Genomic DNA, 12146 nt, shown 5'->3' with positions numbered 1-12146 from the left:
TTGTCTACCGCGCAACCACAATGTTGGGTGCTAATGGCGGCAGGGGGCGAGTCTGAAGGTATCCCATGGTGTGCACAGCATGCTACAGAGCATAGTTGAACTGCTTAGTCGACGGGCAACTAACAAGAGCTGTACAGTGATAGTAGTTTTGATACAAAACAGATCAACGGCAACGGTAAACGAAGCAAACATTGCACAGTTTCTACAACAACAGTTGTCGAAATTGACATTTCGTGGAAAGGAACCCAAGGAGGAATTTTCAGACGGGGAGTGAAGGAGGTGGTAGATGAAATATTAGCGCTTCTGCAAGATGAGTCAGTCGAATGTGTGGTGTTGTACATGTTCCACTGCGCGGGCAAAGTACATGAGGAGTACAGTGATGACGAGTTTTGATTTTATGTATATATTGCTTAGGAGGGTCCTTTATAAAAATAGTAAATAGCCTGTAGCATTAATGAAATTTTTCTATTGGACAGAGTCGCTATAACAAGTTTTTGTGGCGAAAACGCAAAGATTCTGGAATCCTTTTACCTTAAACTTTGCCAAGCTTCCTTATTTCAGTATGCATCTATCACTTCTTGCAATGTAGAAATTTTACTATCTTTACATAAAGAAAAGTATTGTCTTCTCAATAACCTTCAGATCGTGAGCTACACCGTCATTTTTTTATATGTAATTAGTGAATTTACTCATGGCACTTTTGTTTCCCCTGCCTCCGGTCACTTTCAGAGTTCAGCCGTAATTTCATTCCTGACCTATTTACGGTTTCGACACACTCGACAGCCCTCTTTTGAATTTCCTTAATTACTTTTATGACTTCAAAAATGGCTCTGAGCACTATGGGACTTAACTTCTGAGGTCATCAGTCCCCTAGAACATAGAACTACTTAAACCTAACTAACCTAAGGACATCACACACATCCATGCCCGAGGCAGGATTCGAACCTGCGACCGTAGCAGTCGCGCGGTTCCACACTGTAACACATAGAGCCGCTCGGCCATCCTGGCGGCTTTGACTTCGTTGTGTCTCTTTTCTACTTGTCTTTTCCTTCCGAATTTCCCTAATTCCATTAATGTGGATCTCCTGCCTTTCGTCTTCTTCCTGCCGTTACTCTCCTTTCCGGTCCTTCCTTTGGTTTTCTTCCTCATGTCGTCTCACATCTGTCTCTCGCATAAATTGAACGATCGTTCCAGTATGATGAGTGAGGGTAGTAGCAAGCAGAAATGTAGCTATAGCAGAGTAGGACACCACAAAACTAACAAACTTGGAGCAGCGAATGATGAATATCGGTCGAACGTTGTAGGAACCAATAGCAGAACTGAGGGGATGCATGAAGGCAACCATGGGCATGATGAACAGAGATTTGAATGTAATACAGGCCCGATTAGAGCTCTTACATGCTAGTGTTGCTCCAGCATGACCCCTGTGTTTACTAATTAACTGATTTCTTACACCAGCACAGTTTCTAGTAGGAAGGTTACCATGAAAAAAAAAGAATAATCAAGGGAAGGATAACGTTCTACGAGCAGGAGCGTGAAATGTCAGAGGTCCGAAAATTGTAGGGAAACTAGAAAATCTGAAAGAGGAAATGCAAAGGCTCAATTTAGATATAGTAGGCGTCAGCGAAATGAAATGGAAAGAAGACAAGGATTTCTGGTCAGATGAGTATAGGGTAATATCAGCAGCAGCATAAAATGGCGTATCGGAAGTAGCATTCGTTATGAATAGGACGATAGGGCAGAGAGGGTGTTACTGTGAACAGTTTAGTGATAGGGTTGTACACATCAGAATCTATAGCAAACCAACACCGACAACGATAGTTCAGGCAGACATGCCGACGTCGCAAGCTGAAGATGAAGAGATAGAGAAAGTGTTTCAGGATATTGAAAGGGTAAAACAGTAAGTAAATGGATATGAAAATCTAATAGTCATGGGGGACTGGAATGCAGTTGTAAGGGAAGGAGTAGAAGAAAAGGTTACAGGTGAAAATGGGCTTGGGACAAGGAATGAGAGAGGAGAAAGTCTAATTGAGTTCTGTAACAAGTTTCAGCTAGTAATAGCGAAAACTCTGTTGAAGAATCACAGGAGGAGGGGGTATATTTGGAAAAGGCCGGGTGATAAGGAAAGATTTCAGTTAGATTACATCATGGTCAGACAGAAATTCCGAAATCAGATACTGGAATGTAAGGCGTACCCAGAAGCAGACATAGACCCAGATTACAATATAGAAGTGATGAAGAGTAGGCTGAAGTTTAAGACATTAGTCAGGAAGATGCGATACGCAAAGAAGTGGGATACGGAAGCCGTAAGGAATGACTAGATACGTTTGCAGTTCTCTAACTTTATAGATACAGCAATAAGTAATAGCACAGTGTACAGTACAGTTGAAGAGTAATGGACATCTCTGAAAAGGGCCATTACAGATGTTGGGAAGGAAAAGGTAGGTACAAGGAAAGTAACTGCGAAGAAACTATGGCTAACTGAAAAAATATTTCAATTGATCGATGAAAGGAGGAAGTGCAAAAATGTTCTATTGAACTAAAGAATACAGAAATACAAGCCGCTGAGGGATGAAATAAATAGGAAGTGCAGGGAAGCTAAGACGAAATGGCTGCAGGAAAAATGTGAAGACATCGAAAAAGAAATGATTGTCGGAAGGACAGACTAAGCATGCAGGAAGGTTAAAACAGCCTTCGTTGACATTAAAAGGAAGGGTCATAACGTTTAGTGTGCAACGGGAATTCCACTGTCAAACGTAGGGGAGAGATCGGATAGGTGGAAAGAATACATTGAAAGTCTCTATGAGGGGGAAGATTTGTCTGATGTGATAGAATGTACGTCTGGAGTACAGCATCGTACGGTAGTGAAACACGGGCTGTGGGAAAACCAAAACAGAAGAGAATCGAAGCACTTGAGATGTGGTGTTACAAACGAATGTTGATAATAAGATGGCTTGATAAGGTAAAGAATGAGGAGGTTCTGCGCAGAATCGAAGAGGAAAGGAATATGTGGGAAACACTGATACGGAGAAGGTACACGATGATAGGACATCTGTTAAGACATGAGGGAATCACTTCCACAGTACTAGAGGGAGCTGTAGAGGGCTGAAACTGTAGAGGACGAAAGAGACTGGAATACATCCAGCAAATAACTGAGGACGTAGGTTGCAAGTGCTACTCTGAGATGAAGAGGTTACCAGAGGACAGGAATTCGTGGCGGGGGGCGTCAAGCCAGACAGAAGACTGATGACCAAAATAAAATAAAAAAAAGTTGTAAAATTCCTTAACTTCATCTACTTCGTGAGCACTAAATGATGTCTAGTTTCTCACTGTTATCATCTCCACTGCCTTTCCTTACTTGCGTCTTTTTTCGATTTTCTCACAATCCATATCCTGTACTCACTAAACTGTTACTTCCATTCAGCAGATCATGTAATTCTTCATCGGTGAATCTTACCATTGATATCTTTTCACACTGAATTTCAGTTCCGCTCTTGAACTTTTATTTCCGTCACTGATTCTTCTATGTCTAGACAAAACAGTAGGAGTGAGAGACTACATTTCTGTCTTATATCCCTTTTAATCCGAGCACTTCGTATTTGCTCTTTCACTGTTATTAATCGCTCTCGGTTCTTGTACATACTGGATATCACCCGTCTTTCCCTACAGCTTTCCCCCATTTTTCTAAAGAATTTCGAACATCTTGCACCATTTCACATTGTCGAATGCTTTTCCAGGTGAAAAATTGCTATGAATGTGTCTTATTTCCGTTATCAACCGCAACATCAGAACGATCTGTCTGGTGCCTTCCCCTTTCCTAAAGCCAAACCGATCGTCGTCTAACACGTCCTCAATTTTTCTGTATATTATTCTTGTCAGCACCTTGGACGCATAAGCACTTACGCTGATTGTTCTATAATTCGCGCACTTGTTAGCTCTTGTGGTCTTCGCAGCTGTATGGATGATGTTTTTCCGAAAGTCGGATGTTACGTCGCCAGACTCATCCATTCTACACGTCTGCGTGAATAGTCGTTTCTTTGCGACTTGCCCCAGTTATTTTAGAAATTATGGAATGTTCTCTATCCCTTCTGCCGTATTTGACTGAAAATATTCCGCAGCTCTATTAAATTCTGATTTTAATACCGAATCTCCTGTCTGTTCTAAATCGACTCCTGTTTCTTCTTCTATGACGTCATCAGACAAGTCTTCTCCCTCACAGAGGCCTTCAGTGTATTCTTTCCACCTGTCTGCTCTCTTCTCTGCGTTTAACACTGGAATTCCCATTGTACTCTTAATTTTACCGCCCTTGTTTTTAGTTTCACCGAAAATTGTTTTGAATTTCCTATCTGCTGAGTCAGTCCTTGCGACAATCATTTCTTTTTAGATTTCTTCACATTTTTCGTACAGGCATTTCACTGTAGCTTTCCTTCACTTACTATTTATTTCATTCCTCAGCTTCTTATATTTCTATATTCCGGAATTTCCTTGAACATTTTTGTACTTCCTTTTTTCATCGATCGACTGAAGTATTTCTTCTGTTACCCATGTTGTCTTCGCAGTTATGTTCTTTGTAACGCCGGATTTTTTTCCAACGTCAGTGATTGCCCGTTTCAGAGCTGCCCATTTATCTTCAACTGAACTGCCTACTGAGCCATTCCTCATCGCAGTATCTGTAGCCTCAGAGTACTTCAAGAGACCCTTTTCATTCTTTAGTGCTTCCGCGCACCACTGTTTGGCGCATTGGTTCTTCTCGAGTAGTCTCTTAAACTTCAGCCTAGTCTTCGTCACTATTAAATTGTACCTAGCGTACCTATTGAGAAGAGTATGCGCATTCTACAGGATACGATCCCACCAGATGTCTGCGATCTGGTGCGCTTATGCCTGCCATCTACGTACTTCACCTAGCGGGGAAACTATTACGAGCAGTTAGATGGAGTGGCAATGGGTTCCCTGCTCTCCCCTGTAGCTGCGGACATCTTCGTGGAAGCCTTTGAGCAAACGGCCCTAGCTTCTGCTCCGTTACGTCCCAGTTGTTGGCTACGGTATGTAGACGACACATTCGTTATCTGGCCTCACGGTGAAGCGGAACTGGAAAACTTCCTCCAACACTTAAATAGTCTGCACAAAAATATAAAGTTCACACATGAGACTGAAAACAATGGTACCTTGCCATTTCTGGATGTGGAAGTACACAGAGCTACAGAAGGTAAACTGGGACACAAAGTGTAACGGAAACCAACGAACACTAATCGGTACCTGCACGCGGTGTGCCACCACCACCCAGATCAAAATTATTCTGTCCGAGCCTACCGGATAAGCCATGAAAACAAGAATTAAAGGAGCTACAACACACGTTTCGTGCCAACGGCCATGATGACAACATCATAAGGGAGCAGAACAAGAGAAGAAGGCAAAGAAGAGAAGCCTCCACTGGTACACTTACCATATGTAAAAGGTGTCAGCGAACGGCTAGGCAAAGTCCTCCACCGACGAGGTTTCAAACCGATTTTTCGAAGCAGTCACAGGATCCATGAAATGATAGGTTCCACCAAGGATGTAGTCAACAATGTTAACACTACAGATGTTTACGAACTACGGTGTGAGTGAGGAGCTGCCTACATAGGAGAAACAGAGAGACCTGACAGCTTACAAGTAGCAGGACACTGAACACTATGTACGATTACAACAACATAATAAATCGGCGATAGCGAAACACCACCGTGATCTTGGACAACCTATAAGGTTCCAGGAAGCCCAAGTACTGGAGAAAGAATCGTGTATGCGAGAACGCAAATTACGGGAGGCGACCGAAATTACTAAGCAGCCTGACAACATCAACAGAGAAGATGGCTACAAACTCCCGGCGTCCTGGCTGCGGGCCATCCCAGTCCAACGGGCCACGAGCGGTCGCGGGGCAGAAGCTACACGGGACACTGACGTATCTGCACAAACAGCTGTAGAACAACTGTCAGTCCACATCCGCGCACACCAGTGGGAAAACTTGCCGACCAGTAGCCGAACGCTGATTGGCGGACAGCTACCAATCGTTGACGACGTGGACATCGACTAATAGTCTCTTTCCTTCCATCTTCCCTTACGTCATGATTAGCCAATCATATTAGAGGGCCAATTAAAAGTCTTACAACAGAGACGTCAGATATCGGTAGTCTGTAATAAATAGAAGCAGATATCCCCATGCAGAACCAGTCGTGCCCTGAGGAAGGCCCTTACAATACGACCGAAACGTCGGTTTCAGTTTATTATTGTTGTTAGTTTTATCAATGACGTGGCATAATACCCAGAAGACTTTTAATAACTATGACACCGGCCGTGGAAGCCTACGTTTTATATGAAATCAGTGTTTACAACTGACTCTTCCGGAATACAAACCATGCGTTTTGCTGTAGCGAGTCGTAATTATTTTGTATTTAACATTATCAAAGAATTTGGCGTCATTAGGGAGCGCAGGTGGGGCGGTAACTAGTAGGATAGGAAGTGGGCAGCGGCACTGGAGTTGGCGGTGGCTTCTGATGAAGAGCCAGCCATCCAATGAGGAATTCATGCATTAAACAGCAGAAGGCACCTCCGACCCCTCTGCCACGGACAGAGCGGGGTGGCTCTGGAGAGCGCTGAGGTGGCTGGGGATCCCACTTCTACAACCACAACATTTTTGAACATGCAATGTGCAGTACATGAGCTGCTATTTCTCAGGACAAAAGATACTGAAGGTTTCGCAGGTTTTACTTTTAGAAATGGCTCTTCGTTTCATCTAGCCACATATAGCTCTTTGCACGAAGTAAGAGAATGTGGTGATAAAATATTGCAGCCATTGCATATCTCCTCTAACAGAGCGTACACGTTCCACCGTGAAAACGGTTGTAAATCGATGGACAAATGAGAATATTACTAAAAATAGAGGTAGTAACACTTTTAATTTATCAGGTTACCTTCCATTAGGAAAGTGGGTGAACTCAGCGACTGTTACGTTTTCTTTTTTTTTTTTTTTTTTTTTGCAGGTTTAAATTTGGATTTGCATAATAAAACCTGAAAACAAAACAAAACAAAACAACGGTATAATTTATAAAGCTTTTTATTCATGTAATATTTCAGCGGAATGTTTCTTTACACGCTGTCATAACTGAATATGATCTGTCGTACAACTAGGACCGTGACGTGTTTTTCAAAACTAAGCACTGGGGTCGCTTTTCTTCCCTAAAAAAAGTCACCCAATACGTATAATGGAAGAATGAATGTGTCGTGGTCGGCATATCGCTGACTTGCAACAGAGAAGTGAGCAATTTTCCGATGGGCGCGAGTAATCTTGACGTTTATAGCTGAGAATCACGACACCAACTCCGTTCTTTTTCAACTGAAATGCTTGAACGTAAATGCGAATGCCAGCCAAGCTCGCAAGTTCCGCTGTTGTATCTGACCAAGAACGGCACTGCGCAATGTCCTCTATAAGTTGCAAGTGTCACTTGTGATACAAAAGTGTCCTGTATGACTGTGAGTGGATTACTTAGGACCTAAGTGATGTCGAACTTTGGCAAATCGTTGGTGCTCGTACGATGGCTGCTTCCGTAACCACTGGAGCTGAAATGTTTGGTCTTTCAAGAGGCACCGTATTGAAAATTTATACCGCATACTGGCAAAGCAGGAGTACGTCGTCGGCCAAGTCATACAGTGTGTGTTGAATGAAGAAGATTGCGACGAAAAATAAGAGGATTACCGCGGCTAAATTCGCTGCAGAATGAAGGTCACACTCGCGAACCCTTTCAGCAGTAAATCAAGATGAAGGGAACTCTATAAGCAGGGAATTGTAGGGCGAACTGGAGTTGCAAATCCACTCGTCAGAGGTGTTAATGCCCGTGACAGGAAGACGAGGAGCCGAAGGGATAAAATCTGGACTATGGATCAATGGAAGCAAGTGATTTCGTCGGCTGAATCTTATATCACACTTTACAACTTCTGGCTCAATTTATGTCGGGAGAATGAAAATGGGGGAATTCGGTGGTGAGTTTGGAAGCCAAATAGTGGTATTGCATCGGACACATGACGACAGTCGGGAGACGCCAGTAGGCTATATGTTGCCCCACTGGGAGTCGGACATCGAGCCGGCCGGAGCGGCCGAGCGGTTCTAGGCGCTACAGTCTGAAACCGGGCGACCGCTACGGTCGCCAGTTCGAATCCTGCCTCGGCCATGGGTGTGTTTGATGTCCTTAGGTTAGTTAGGTTTAAGTAGTTCTAAGTTCTAGGGATCTATACGCAAAGAAGTGGTATACGGAAGTTCTAAGGAACAACGAGATACGTTTGAAGTTCTCTAACCCTATAGATACAGCAATAAGGAATAGCGCAGTAGGCAGCACAGTTGAAGAGGAATGGACATCTCTAAAAAGGGCCATCACAGAAGTTGGGAAGGAAAACATAGGTACAAAGAATGTAGCTGCGAAGAAACCGTGGGTAACAGAAGAAATACTTCAGTTGATTGATGAAAGGAAGAAGTACAAACATGTTCCGGGAAAATCAGGAATATAGAAAAACAAGTCGCTGAGGAATGAAATAAACAGGAAGTGCAGGAAGCTAAGACGAAATGGCTGCAGGAAAAATGTGAAGATATCGTAAGAGATATGGTTGTCGGAAGAACAGACTCAGCATACAGGAAAGTCAAAACAATCTTTGGTGACATTAAAAGCAACGGTGGTAACATTAAGAGTGCAACGGGAATTCCACTGTTAAATGCAGAGGAAAGAGCAGATAGGTGGAAAGAATACATTGAAAGCCTCTATGAGGGTGAAGATTTGTCTGATGTGATAGAAGAAGAAACAGGAGTCGATTTAGGAGAGATTGGGGATCCAGTATTAGAATCGGAATTTAAAAGAGCTTTGGAGGACTTACGGTCAAATAAGGCAGAAGGGATAGATAACATTCCATCAGAATTTCTAAAATCATTAGAGGAAGTGGCAACAAAACGACTATCCACGTTGGTGTGTAGAATATATGAGTCTGGCGACATACCATCTGACTTTCGGAAAAGCATCATCCACACAATTCCGCAGACGGCAAGAGCTGACAAGTGCGAGAATTATCGCACAATAAGCTTAACAGCTCATGCATCGAAGCTGCTTACAAGAATAATATACAGAAGAATGGAAAAGAAAATTGAGAATGCGCTAGGTGACGATCAGTTTGGCTTTAGGAAAAGTAAAGGCACGAGAGAGGCAATTCTGACGTTACGGCTAATAATGGAAGCAAGGCTAAAGAAAAATCAAGACACGTTCATAGGATTTGTCGACCTGGAAAAAGCGTTCGACAATATAAAATGGTGCAAGCTGTTCGAGATTCTGAAAAAAGTAGGGGTAAGCTATAGGGAGGTACGGGTCATATACAATATGTACAACAACCAAGAGGGAATAATAAGAGTGAACCATCAAGAACGAAGTGCTCGTATTAAGAAGGGTGTAAGACAAGGCTGTAGCCTTTCGCCCCTACTCTTCAATCTGTACATCGAGGAAGCAATGATGGAAATAAAAGAAAGGTTCAGGAGTGGAATTAAAATACAAGGTGAAAGGATGTCAGTGATACTATTCGCTGATGACATTGCTATCCTGAGTGAAAGTGAAGAAGAATTAAATTATCTGCTGAACGGAGTGAACAGTCTAATGAGTACACAGTATGGTTTGAGAGTAAATCGGAGAAAAACGAAGGTAATGAGAAGTAGTAGAAATGAGAACAGCGAGAAACTTAACATCAGGATTGATGGTCACGAAGTCAATGAAGTTAAGGAATTCTGCTACCTAGGCAGTAAAATAACCAATGACGGACGGAGCAAGGAGGGCATCAAAAGCAGACTCGCTATGGTAAAAAAGGCATTTCTGGCCAAGAGAAGTCTACTAATATCAAATACCGGCCTTAATTTGAGGAAGAAATTTCTGAGGATGTACGTCTGGAGTAGAGCATTGTATGGTAGTGAAACATGGACTGTGGGAAAACCGGAACAGAAGAGAATCGAAGCATTTGAGATGTGGTGCTATAGACGAATGTTGAAAATTAAGTGGACTGATAAGATAAGGAATGAGGAGGTTCTACGCAGAATCGGAGAGGAAAGAAGATGTGGAAAACACTGATAAGGAGAAGGGACAGGATGATAGGACATCTGCTAAGAAATGAGGGAATGAGTTCCATGGTACTAGAGGGAGCTGTAGAGGGCAAAACTTTAGAGGAAGACAGAGATTGGAATACGTCAAGCAAATAATTGACAAGCAAATAATTGAGGACGTAAGTTGCAAGTGCTACTCTGAGATGAAGAGGTTAGCACAGGAAAGGAATTCGTGGCGGGCCGCATCAAACCAGTCAGTAGACTGATGACAAAAAAAAAAAAAAAAAAAAAAAAAAAAAAAAAAAAAAAAAAACTAGGCAATGATGACCTCACAGTGCTGAGAGCCATTTGAAGTCGGACATTGAGTTTCCAGACACCTACGTCAGACGCTCAGGCGGTCGAGTGCAACCATGCAGGCATATACCGCATCTTCGGAAAAAGCTACATGCCAAATCACAGACAGTCGGGTTCCTACTACCAGAAAACGATAGATATAAGTTCAGTCCAGTGCACTGGAAGAAAGTGGTGTGTAGTGCATTGTTCGCATGTGTCCACAAGCTGGCTCTGTACAAGACGAGTGACGTGACAGCTGAACGTTTAGGTGGAGGGTGGAATTAAAATACCATCCAGTCCTAATGCATCCTGCAGCCTGTACAAAGAAGGCAGAGCGTTCGGTTGACCTCCTCGGTCCTGAAGGAAAGTAGATTTAATAACTTGAACACCGAAGAGTGGGATATCCATGCCCCTCGCATTTGGAAGATACTGGACATCGTCGACGGTTAACCATTAATGGATGATGTTCGGCACACCGCTACCCGTGTCTGGCTCATTGGAGACAAAAGGGATGTAGTACCCAAATGAGTTACGAAAATCGTCAATATCTACTCTAAGTCCGACGCACGAAGTGTATTGTGGAGCGTCGCTAGTTTATGTGAGACATAGATGGCGTTGACATTGATCATAGTTACGCGATATGTCTGCACTCCTGCTGTCTGGTGATTGGTCCACTAGTGGCATACAGGCGGGGCAGACCTTCGAAGCTGTGGTGGTCACTGCGATCAGATATCGGGGGACACAACCGGTACAACGCGCCCACACAAAAATATACAGGCAGTTCCGATTCCTCCTCTATATCGTCTGCCCAAGAAACAAATGTAGCACAGTGCGTTCTCCAGGGGTAGATGCATCAGGACGATGCCCCATGTCGGCGTGCTGCAGACTGCTTGTCAACAGAGAGCGCAGGCAGTGGAGAGGAAGGCGTCACGGGCTGCGGAGGACAAATTGCTGGGAAGGAGGCAGTCTCAACAGAAAGCCTTCCGACATCGGTGCGTCTTCCGTTGTCGGTTCACCATCCTGTGTGGCCATCATGAGGACACAATCGTCAGATGGCGTACAACTGCGTTCCTCGCGCTTCCTTCGTGACTTCCGCTTCCGAACGTCTTGTTGCATATTGGAGTCGCATTGGCTGTCATCCGACGCCACCCGAACTGGCAGAAAAGAAGAAGCCTGAAGTATCCTGAGCTTTGTTCTACAAGGAACTCACGAGCATGTATTTCATCCTCTATTTCAAGAACACAATGAATTCAACACAAATCGTCTTCGTTGGCCGTAACAAGAAGAAAGTAACTTTGTAGCTCTTTCCTAGCAGAGAAATAAGTTCACAGCTAAACTCAAGTACAGAAAAAGGACTCTACTAGTTGTCTATCAAATGTTTAACTCCTCGCTGTCCTGGAGCCGAACACACTGGAACAGATTAACTCATACGTTGCGGTCAATACAAGTTTACAAAATGTTCAAATGTTTGTGAATTACTAGGGGAGCAAACTGCTAAGGCCATCGGCCCCTAGACTTACACATTACTTAAACTAAGTCATTCTAAGAACAACACACACACCCATGCCTGAGGGAGGACTCGAACCTATGGCTTGAGGGGCAGCGCAATTCGTGACATGGCGCACTAAACCGCGGGGTCACTCCGAGCGGCCACGAGTTTACAGTTTCTACAGTTTCACCACGTGAGGCTGACACAATATCAACAGGCCCACAAGGA

This window comes from Schistocerca gregaria, chromosome 2 (assembly GCF_023897955.1).
Source record: "Schistocerca gregaria isolate iqSchGreg1 chromosome 2, iqSchGreg1.2, whole genome shotgun sequence".
NCBI lineage: Eukaryota > Metazoa > Arthropoda > Insecta > Orthoptera > Acrididae > Schistocerca > Schistocerca gregaria.
The sequence above is the reverse complement of the archived record's forward strand: the minus strand, read 5'-3'. Positions refer to the sequence as shown.